Source organism: Oncorhynchus kisutch, linkage group LG10 (genome assembly GCF_002021735.2).
Source record: "Oncorhynchus kisutch isolate 150728-3 linkage group LG10, Okis_V2, whole genome shotgun sequence".
NCBI lineage: Eukaryota > Metazoa > Chordata > Actinopteri > Salmoniformes > Salmonidae > Oncorhynchus > Oncorhynchus kisutch.
In genome coordinates, this window is record NC_034183.2 from 58,405,411 (window position 1) to 58,417,424 (window position 12,014).

The 12,014-nt window shown below is 41.9% G+C and overlaps 1 protein-coding gene across 2 annotated transcripts in view; it reads left to right on the forward strand.

Moving 5' to 3' along the window:
- Positions 1-1,449: 1,449 nt before the first annotated feature.
- LOC109897321 (protein TANC2) overlaps positions 1,450-12,014 on the forward strand; it is a 137,123-nt gene continuing 126,558 nt past the window's right edge. For both annotated transcript variants that reach the window (XM_031834229.1, XM_031834230.1), the window contains exon 1: positions 1,450-1,812. The gene's annotated coding sequence lies outside the window, so the exon portion shown is untranslated. The remainder of the gene's footprint in view (positions 1,813-12,014) is intronic.

The following is a 12,014-nucleotide window of genomic DNA, read 5'->3' on the forward strand; positions in this document are numbered from 1 at the left end:
AATAGGTAAGAGGTAGTTGAATCAAAAGAAAAAGCAAATAGTTAGGAAATAGTTAGCTTAATGTTCCAACTTGTGACTGGCAAAGTAAGCATGTCACGGTAAGATCTACCTACACCTGTTGTATTCGGCGCATGTGACAAATAAAGTTTGATTTGATGGGTAAGACGATCTTCATTTGTTTGATTGTACATTGTAGTGTTCCATCTCTACAGTATGTGGGGATTACAATATGTGAGTATAATATTTCCCACACAAAGATTCACAGAGATTACACACATCTAAAGCAGGAGTAAGCAAGGTATGTGGATCTCAGACAGATATCATCATCTTCGCTATGAGAAAACTCCATGACAAGTCAAAGCAAGGATGGACCAGAAGTCAAATTAATGCCTGTATTTATCAAGAGTTAGCTTTCCTAGACAAAACAAAGCTCTGAGATTGCAGCAGTGTGTGTGTCAGACGAAGCCAGCATGACCCATTCCGAGATTGGAGACACTGGCTACGTAACCCACCAGACCTCCCTCCACTTGTGTAAATAACCTCTATTGCAATTACAGAGCAGGTTCTATGTACCTACAATGCTGTTACTACAGTTATTCCGTAAATAATGTACATTTGATTGACATGACCTTGAATTTTACAGTGGGTTACTTTGACAATGCTGTATTCATAACCAAGTGGGAAGGTGAAAATGACCCCCTGTGAAGTTGTAAGTACTAGTTGGATGCGTGCACATGCTTTGAACTCCTTGAGTTACGCTGATTGGCTAATGGCCAACAAGCTGCATCAAGCATAAACTATAAGTACAACTATCATGCTTGTAAACTAATTATAGTGTTCAAAAACCATATTAATAGATTGTTTTTTATAAATAATATTTTGTTGTTGCATTTCACCACCGGAAATTCTGTTATCGAGGTAGCCTAATTTTCTTAGTAGGTTACTTGAGAGGTCAGCATGTGGGAGAAGTTGGAGCATTCAAGTGGATTTTTCCCAGTCAGTATTTGGTAAATACCAATAGTAAGCAACTGCAGCCCGCAATATGGGGCATTCCTGCATGTGGGCTCTTATCTGCAGGAACGCCCCCCCCCCTTCACTTCCGCATCCAGAACACCTGCCCTCGCTTTCGTCAACAGAACTGCGGGAAAACAGTGCCCGCTGTCTACCACTGTTGTACGGCTAGCTATCTTCTGTGAGGTTTATTGGCAGCTGGTATCCAACGTTATTGTGCATTAACGCCACCTACTGTATTGGAGCGCCCCTGCCTCCCGCCTGTCCTAACTTAAAAATGGACCAATAAAAGTATAGAGAGGAGTTCCTGCAGATTCAGGAAGGCCCACATGCAGGAACGCCCCCACACTATTGGCTGCAATTGTATTTGAACGCAGGATCTGAGCACCCGCCCCTCATTAATAATTCAGCAGCCCCTCCGCATTCATGCTACTGTATGAGAGCGTTTTCAACACACACAAACATCTTCGTAGGCAATGTTTGGTTCTTCACATGCAGTCGCGTAATGAAATAGTTCTTTCTTCTTCACTGGGTGGTTATTATTGGAGGCAAATGTTTTTCCTCCCTCAAAACCTGGAGTAGGAGGTACCTCAGTGGGAGAAGGACGGAACGATCGAACACGTCGAATCTTTACGCACGCTCGCGAAGGCTGTGTTGTGGTCCAGCTTACTGGAAATCTTACTGAAACGTTAGCTAGCCATTGCACTGACGTTTATCTACGAACTGACACGGGTTTAATGGTCAGTGGGACGTTCTTGCCTCGGCTTATTTGACAGTGGAGGAGGTGAAAAAAAAATCAAGGTACGTGACAGCGATTTACAATTACAAGGTAATGTTACATTTGAAACACGAAATTCGAATGATTTGGCTGAATAATGTTAGTCCTAGCCAAATAATGTGATGTTCTTTAGCGTTCGGTGTCTGCTGTGCTGCACTGTTTTAGCTAGCTGGCGCTTGCTGTATATCCGCATCGAAGTGTCCCAATCATCTATTGTATTCCAGGTAGCTAGCAAACTAACATGGTTAGCATTCGCTATTTGACAACCATATAATTTTCGAACATGTTTTTTACTGTTCGAAAATTTACCCCCCCCCCCCCCCCCCCCGGCTAACGTTCGTTAAATAGAGAAGCTGTCTAAACCAAATGTATAAATGCTTAATTTCTGTGCATTCAATGTCCTAGCACCAGCTTACTTTAAAATGCATGGGGGTTGTGAATGCATTACTGCCATGATGGGTTATGTGTTTCTTACATTTCCAGTGGTGACAGAACTGGGTCTGGTTTCCCAAAAGCATCTTATTAAAGAGAAATGTAAAAATAAAAATAAATCTTCATATTCACGATCTCTAGCACCAGACCAACATCAATATATCAAATGGCGTGTTTCTATGTTTTCTTGATGTTGGGGTGGTGCTGGAGATTATGAAGTTGAACAATTTAGAAATAGCCCTTTAAGGCTAAATTCCTGGTTTGAACCTTCGTAGGAGCATAGTTTAATCTCTGAGTTGTTTCCGACTGCCGTTTTGGGCTCTAAAATGAATTTGACCCCCATTGTGAAATCTTTTATATTTCGCTACAAATCGAGATATTAAATATTGATCCATTCTGACACAATTTGTCATCACACAGGACCTCATGCTGACACAGAACTATTACCGACTGGTAGGCCTAAGGGAGGCTCACACCCTCATGCATGCTCTTTGAATGTGCACTCTTTACATGTGTGTGAATAGACCTAGCAGCTGAGAATGCTTCAGTAGGCTACTGTACAATCATTCTTTGACGTTCAATGATCAATTATTCACTCAAACACCTCTTTGCAACCTCTTTATTCCCAAAACTCATCTTTCTTGAAGTGACCGTTATGGATAGGCTACCTACAGTAGAGTAGTCCATGGACTCAGGGACCCAATATCTGGGTTTGTTTACTAATTTTGCTAATCCCGTTTCCAAACAGCAGTCTTCAAACAGCATGGTGAAATTTCCTCATGGTGACGCCATAAATGAGCTAGCCTAAAATCAATAAGATGAGGTGAGTTTGTATTTTGGGTGAACCATCCCTCTAAACATATTAAGCCCCCTTTCTCCTACTTATTAACATTGTTGGGTCATGAATCAAATACTGTCAGACTGCCTACTGGCTAGGCTATTTTAACTAAAACACAACCCAGATTAAATAATCACAGTTGGCCAGTGCCTCCAGGGAGAGATTTTTTTTATGACTGACATGTAGCAATTTCTTTGTAACTTTCATTTACGTGCTGGAGGGCAGCTGTGGAAAAGTGATTAGGGAAATGATGTGCAGTCTAGGGTTGGGGGCTTTAGCAAGGTACTTCACAGAAATAGAGCCAGCTGTCGCAGCAGACATCAGCAATGATGAAATTGTCCCAGATTGGGGTATCTGTTGAGGAAATAACAAAATCATAATTAAGTTCAGCCAATTGATTTACCGGCTGGAGTGGCTGCTTGGATCTTCATGATGAATGAGTATGGAAGGGCCTTAGCAAAACAACAGTGAATTGGGACCCCACTAGACCAAGTGAAAGGTTTTATGACATTGACTTTTATTAATTCTACCTTTTAACATGCAATCAGTGTAAAGATTTTGTACAGGCTGCTGAGGGAAGCCAATTAGATCTGACCTAGATTAAATGTGACTTTGGCAAGTAGCCTACTTCCAGCAGTCCTGAGCAGTGTAATTTCTCAAAGTTGCTAGTCTTGATGCCATAGGCCTACTTGTATACTTTATTTCTTTCTCTATTTTGTATATATATATTTTTTTACGCTGTTTTCTCCTCAATTTTGTGGTATCCAATTGGTAGTTAGTCTTGTCTCATCGGTGCAACTCCCGTACAGACTCGGAAGAGGCGAAGGTCGAGAGCCGTGCGACACAATGCCCAGGAAGCTAGCCGCACCAATGTGTCGAAGGAAATGCCATGCATTTGGCGACAGTGTCAGCGTGTACTGCGCCCGGCCCCCCACAGGAGTCGCTAGTGCGCGATGGGACAAGGTGCGCCGCCCCATGGGTTTCCCGGTCGCAGCGCGTTTCGGCAGCATGGCCTTCGTCAGGGAGTGCTCAGGATTAGAGGTCGACCGATTAATCGGAATGGCCGATTAATTAGGGCCGATTTCAAGTTTTCATAACAATCGGAAATCGGTATTTTTTTGGACACCGATTTGGCCAAATTTAAAATATTTTTTATTATTATTATTTTTTACACCTTTATTTAATCTTTATTTAACTAGGCAAGTCAGTTAAGAACACATTCTTATTTTCAATGACTGCCTAGGAACGGTGGGATAACTCGGCCTAGGAACGGTGGGATAACTGCCTTGTTCAGGGGCAGAACGACAGATGTTCACCTTGTCAGCTCGGGGAACCAATCTTGCAACCTTACAGTTAACTAGTCCAACGCTATAACCATCTGCCTCTCATTGCACTCCACAAGGAGACTGCCTGTTACGCGGATGCAGTAATCCAAGGTAAGTTGCTAGCTAGCATTAAACTTATCTTATAAAAAATGATCTATCATAATCACTAGTTAACTACACATGGTTGATGATATTACTAGTTTATCTAGCATGTCCTGCATTGCATATAATCTGACTGAGCATACAAGTATCTGACTGAGCGGTGGTAGGCAGCAGCAGGCTTGTAATCATTCATTCAAACAGCACTTTCGTGTGCGTTTTACCAGCAGCTCTTCGTTGTGCGTCAAGCATTGTGCTGTTTATGACTTCAAGCCTATCAACTCCCGAGATGAGGCTGGTGTAACCGAAGTGAAATGGCTAGCTAGTTAGCGGGGTGCGCGCTAATAGCGTTTCAAACGTCACTCGCTCTTAGACTTGGAGTGGTTGTTCCACTTGCTCTGCATGGGTAACGCTGCTTCGAGGGTGGCTGTTGTCGTTGTGTTCCTGGTTCGAGCCCAGGGGGAGAGAGGAGAGGGACAGAAGCTATACTGTTACACTGGCAATACTAAAGTGCCTATAAGAACATCCAATTGTCAAAGGTTTATGAAATACAAATGGTATAGAGAGAAATAGTCCTATAATTCCTATAATAACTACAACCTAAAACTTCTTACCTGGGAATATTGAAGATTCATGTTAAAAGGAATCACCAGCTTTCATATGTTCTCATGTTCTGAGCAAGGAACTTAGACGTTAGCTTTCTTACATGGCACATATTGCACTTTTACTTTCTTCTCCAACACTTTGTTTTTGCATTATTTAAACCAAATTGAACATGTTTCATTATTTATTTGAGGCTAAATGGATTTTTTTGATGTATTATATTAAGTTCAAATAAGTGTTAATTCATTATTGTTGTAATTGTCATTATTACGCATACACTTAAAAAATAAATCGGCCAATTAATCGGCGGCATCGTTTTTCTTTGGTCCTCCAATAATCGGTCGACCTCTACTCACGAAGCACCTCTCCTGCTAAGAGTGCACTACCACTAACACCTGGCTGCTACCAAGATATACCGCTATGATGGGAAAGTAAAGTCATCACAACTAAGACAGTTGTGCCAAGCAATTTAATGCATCCTTTTAAAAATGTCTGAAGCCATTTTCCAGTAGAATGTTATGAAACAATGTAAGATTTATTTAGATGTTTTTAGTACCTCCGATGCAGCCCAATCATTTAGCCTAGTAGAGTATTTGATTGATAAATGGCTTCTTTGCACAACATTATAAAGGGGGGCAATGTTATGGATTTGTCACAGCTGCTACTCTTCGTTTAGGGGAACCTTGATTATTAAACACAGTCACACAGTGTTGTCTCTCTGCAGTCAGATATGTAAATTGAAGTCTGTGCTGCGTGCCTGGTGAGCTGCTGTGACTCTCGCATGTAGTAAATCCCCATAACTGCCACACCTCCAATACTTAGAGGAAAACCTGAGCTGCTGCCATGCCTTTACTGCAGGGTCATTAAAGGCCATGCCATGAAGTGAAGCTGCATTCACTAACACCATCTCAATTCATCCCTTTGCTCCCAAGCCTCCCACCTCAGGTTTATCTTACTGGCTGCTTGTTTGTCAGACTCACATGCGCACACTCACACACCCACACCTTTCTCCCTTTGCTTTGATTGGGATGAGATTATCAATGGTCACAGCTGTTTCACCTTTTGGTGTTTGCTGCAGCGATAAAATGGTTGAGAATCTGACATGCAAGTAGATTTTCCTCTTGAGTCACATTTGGAGATGGCATATTGCTGTGCTCAGCGCAGTATGACGGACTGTATGTTCGAGCAGTAGGTTTGGCTTGTCCTACTCTTCCAAAATGGGCTTTCAATATGTTTGGCTGAATACTGTTATAGGACAGTCTTTCTCAGATGTTTTCCCATTTATGTCATTTATAACAGAATGTTATTACAGAATTGGGTGCCTATGCATCCAAACTATGGAACGACGATTGACGTCTCTCCTTAAAAATGTTTGTGTGGAATCACAATAAAGGGATTGTAACCGACTATAACCATCAACATAACCTAAAGAGGTCCTTCATGTTCAAAAAGCAGTGACTGTTTTTTTGTAGTTGAATCCAGGCCAACTTGTGAGACAGCCTGACCCCCTGACTCTCAATTACCCACAACTTCCTACAGGTGGGTTCTCTGCTGTCGCCTGGCTCTTATCTCCATGCTCAACTTTACTTCCTACAGGACACTATTCAGCTGGCCCCATAGACAGAGTGGGAGGAGGGGTGGGGGGGGGGGGTTGGCGTCTGGCACTTTTTTTCTCTCTAGTCTAGGGCTATGCAGCATGCATTCCTGTGGGCTAGATTTAATTGTCAGTGCCACTCAACTAGTGCTAATAATAAGGAGAATAACTAGGAGGCTAAAAGTTCCTGTTGAGACCACACATCAGGGTCAGTAATGCTTTGTTTTCTTTGTGTGTGTGTGTGTGTGTGTGCATGTCTTCTGTTTGTTGTTTTATGTGGGCCAACGTCGATCTGGTTCCAAGATACCAACAGACACGACTTTTGGTTACAATGCCTTATTATTTCCTGATATCGAATCCTGAGTCACCATCCTGAGTGAGAGAGAGAGAATGTTTGGATTATTTGGGGTTACTAAAGCACAGACCAATACCGCTCCCTTATAATAATATGATAAGAACGGGCCCTAGTCAACCAAACTCGGTTTCTTGTTTTAATCGCCAAAGATTTTTATGTTGCCACACAGTCAAGGTGGCATTTCTCAGTAGTAGAGATGACCAGGGATGTTCTCTTGATAAGTGCATGAATTGGAAAATGTTCTGTCCTGCTTAAGCATTCAAAATGTAAAGAGTACTTTTGGGTGTCAGGGAAAATGTATGGAGTAAAAAGTACATTATTTTCTTTAGGAATGTAGTGAAGTAAAAGTTGTCAACATTTTACTTGGGGGTCATGTTGTGGACTTCAAGAGAATGCTGAGTTACCTTGCATGTTGACATATGTAGTTCTATTGTTTCCTCTCCTTCCTCAGTAAGCTATATCAAAACAACTTGATTTGAAGAAGTGTTGACTTGCACCATAAGAGCTCAGCTGAATGATGGGGGGAAAATAATTCAGCTAGCGTCAGACAACCAAGTCTCTGGTGCAGTACAATTTGTTTTAGCAAGAGTGAAAGAAATACATCCCTCTATTTATTTTTCTGTCCCACAGCAGTTTAATTTAAATGGACCACTGAACAATACTGTCTACACTACAACAAGCAATGTGTCACCTGTTTTCAGAGGGGAAAAACAGCTGTGAATGCAGCCGTTTTCACTGGACTGCAGCGTTTGCCTAATGGAATGGATTTTTAAATTCTCATAAATGTTATCGGTGAGGGATGACTGCAGTCACTCCAGGAAGCGGCCCTTGTCACCGCACATCATCAGGAGGCCAGTGTGATTCAACCATGTCGAGGTGACAAGACTGCCGGCTCCATCATGGAATTAGCCTAATTTATATCAGCTCAAACGTTCACATCTTTCAGTTTGCCAAATGATCTGTTTGCTTATATTCTACTTTTTGAGACCAATTTCATCCAAGCCTCCTCATTAACAAAGCCATAATTGTTCCCCTTTTGTATTTTTTACATGTTAAAATGAAGCCGACTCAAGCTCAGGATTAGAAAATAAACGGTAGTGTCATCTGGCGTATGTTGCACCTAGCACTGCAGGTAGACTGAAGAGGAGTATCTTACAGATCCTTTCTGGCAACCTCACCTCCAGGTTTATTCAGTCCCTAGCTCAGACTTCCAGGACTCCACTGAAGTCCCAGTACATGTCATCTCCAATGGAGCGTGCCATCAGATCCTTCTGATCTGATCAGATGGCTGTTTTGACCCCATTCCTCCCTCTTCTATTCCCCTCTGAGGCCATCATCTCGTTCCCGCCATCCATGCATTGATGCCACCTCGTCTTCAGAGACCTCGTACATATACTGAACAAAGATATGATTGCAACAATTTCAATGATTTTACTGAGTTACAGTTCATATAAGGAAATCAGTCCTTTGAAATACTATACATGTACAGTGGGGCAAAAAAGTATTTAGTCAGCCACCAATTGTGCAAGTTCTCTCACTTAAAGAGATGAGAGGCCTGTAATTTTCATCATAGGTAAACTTCAACTATGACAGACAAAATGAGAATTTATTTGCAAATTATGGTGGAAAATAAGTATTTGGTCACCTACAAACAAGCAAGATTTCTGGCTCTCACAGACCTGTAACTTCTTCTTTAAGAGGCTCCTCTGTCCTCCACTCGTTACATGTATTAATGGCACCTGTTTGAACTTGTTATCAGTATAAAAGACATCTGTCCACAACCTCAAACAGTCACACTCCGAACTCCACTATGGCCAAGACCAAAGAGCTGTCAAAGGACACCAGAAACAAAATTGTAGACCTGCACCAGGCTGGGAAGACTGAATCTGCAATAGGTAAGCAGCTTGCTTTGAAGAAATCAACTGTGGGAGCAATTATTAGGAAATGGAAGACATACAAAACCACTGATAGAAGATCTCACCCCGTGGGGTCAAAATGATCACAAGCAAAAATCCCAGAACCACACGGGGGGACCTAGTGAATGACCTGCAGAGAGCTGGGACCAAAGTAACAAAGCCTACCATCAGTAACACACTACGCCGCCAGGGACTCAAATCCTGCAGTGCCAGACGTGTCCCCCTGCTTAAGCCAGTACATGTCCAGGCCTGTCTGAAGTTTGATAGAGAGCATTTGGATGATCCAGAAGAAGATTGGGAGAATGTCATATGGTCAGATGAAACCAAAATATAACTTTTTGGTAAAAACTCAACTCGTCGTATTTGGAGGACAAAGAATGCTGAGTTGCATCCAAAGAACACCATACTGTGAAGCATGGGGGTGGAAACATCATGCTTTGGGGCTGTTTTTCTGCAAAGGGACCAGGACGACTGATCCGTGTAAAGGAAAGAATGAATGGGGCCATGTATCGTGAGATTTTGAGTGAAAACCTCCTTCCATCAGCAAGGGCATTGAAGATGAAACGTGGCTGGGTCTTTCAGCATGATAATGATCCCAAACACTCCGCCCGGGCAACGAAGGAGTGGCTTCGTAAGAAGCATTTCAAGGTCCTGGAGTGGCCTAGCCAGTCTCCAGATCTCAATCCCATAGAAAATCTTTGGAGGGAGTTGAAAGTCCGTGTTGCCCAGCAACAGCCCCAAAACATCACTGCTCTAGAGGAGATCTGCATGGAGGAATGGGCCAAAATACCAGCAACAGTGGGTGAAAACCTTGTGAAGACGTACAGAAAACGTTTGACCTCTGTCATTGCCAACAAAGGGTATATAACAAAGTATTGAGAAACTTTTGTTATTGACCAAATACTTATTTCCACCATAATATGCAAATAAATTCATTAAAAATCCTACAATGTGATTTTCTGGGAAAGAAAGTGCTCATTTTGTCTGTCATAGTTGAAGTGTACCTATGATGAAAATTACAGGCCTCTCTCATCTTTTTAAGTGGGAGAACTTGCACAATTGGTGGCTGACTAAATACTTTTTTGCTCCACTGTACATGTAGGCTTTGTGGTGGAAGCAGTTCAGGAACCTTTTGGAAGAGGTGTTGTCGTGCCCTCTTCATCTGTGTTTTTGTGTTTGAACCATGCTAGATCCTTAGTGATGTGGACACCGAGGAACTTGAAGCTCTCCACTGTCGACTTTTGTATCAACATGACTACTTCCTCTCTGAATTGTTTTATTTCATTAGAGAATGACATCCTAGCTGAAGTCCTGCGTTTTCTCACACCAGAAAGAAATGGCTAATATGACTATTTATATCTGTAATGATACCTCAAGTTAATCAGGCTCCAGCTTGTGAGTAAAGAAAGACTGGGGTTACTATTTCTTAGCTCAATTGCAGCCACTGTTTCAATGGAAATGGTCCTGCAGAGCCACCATCTGAACTCAATACAAAGAAGTCTGAGGGAAGAACATAAGGGACGGGTCTTAAATTGTCCTCATCGGTCTAAGTTGTTACATTGGACAGTACCCTACGTTTTCTTTTACCAGACATATTGCTTTCACCTATGAACACATTTGCCCGAGGGGGTACAGATTGTGGTTTGCATGGTGGTTGGCATTAACGTATTTGAATATGTCGCTTGACCAGATAGGCTATGTTGGATATTATTAAAAAAATTACTGGAGTGCATAGAATTTGCTTCTAGATGTATATTGGCCTAGCCTACATTTTAAACTGAAGCTCTTCAGTGCCTCTCCATGGCTCTGAATTACTTCCATTTGAAAAGCTGATTTATAGATAATCTGTCATTGATTTCAGAACATCATGCACCAGGTAAGGCTGTGTGTGTGTGGCATTTTTTTGGTTTGTGTTTTTTTTGTTTGAGGCTCCGCTTTCTGGTAGAACCAATCAAGACCGACCATTAAAGAGCAATTTTTCTCAATGCAAGTGCATTCATGTGTCTGGAGGCTACACTAATCTGTAATGATTGGTCGTACTCAGTATGAGAACACAATCAGTTTTGAATGCTGTTCTAGAGAAGCATCTAATCCAATAGCCTATTTATCTTTTGTGTGTACGTTTCAACCTCTATCTCCATTTGTAAATATGTTCTCCAAATGGGTAATTATGAGCTCAAGTATTGATTCTTTCATCTGCACCTCTTTTATTCTCTCTGACGGATAGGCCTAAACAGCAAGCATTTAGCCCATGTTTGTTGGCTTTTGTGGTTTTCGAAATCTGAGCTTTTCGACCTTCACCTGACTTTACATCCCCTTCAACCTTCTCCTGAAGTAACAAAATAAAAAACACTCCTCAAGACAGCCATGGTTTATTTTCCCCTCCAATTTTATAGAGTAGACCCTGAATATCTGTTTTCAAATCAAATTTTATTGGTCGTGTACACATTTTGCAGATGTTATTGCAGGTGCGGCGAAATGCTTATGTTTCTAGCTCCAACAGTGAAGTAATATTTAACAATACAAAACAATACACACAGTCTCAAAACACTGTCCGGAATATAAATATACTCTTTCCATGACAGACTGACCAGGTGAATCCAGGTGAAAGCTATGGTCCCTTTATTGATGTCACCTGTTAAATCCACTTAAATCTGTCTAGATGAAGGGGAGTAGACAGGTTAAAGAAGGATTTTTAAGCCTTGAGACAATTGAGACATGGATTGTGTATGTGTGCCATTCAAAGGGTGAATGGGCAAGACAAAAGATATAAGTGCTTTTTGAAAGGGGTTCGGTAGTAGGTGCCAGGCACCCGGGTTTGATTCTGTCAAGAACTGCAATGCTGCTGGGTTTTTCACACTCAACCGTTTCCGTGTGTATTAAGAATGGTCTACCACCCAAAGGACATCCAACCAACTTGACACAACTGTGGGGAACGTTAGTCTACATGGCTAGCATCCCTGTGGACCGCTTTCGACACCTTGTAGAGTCCATGCCTCGATGAATTGAGGCTGTTTTGAGGGCAAAAGGGGGTGCAACTCAATATTAGGATTGTGTTCCTAA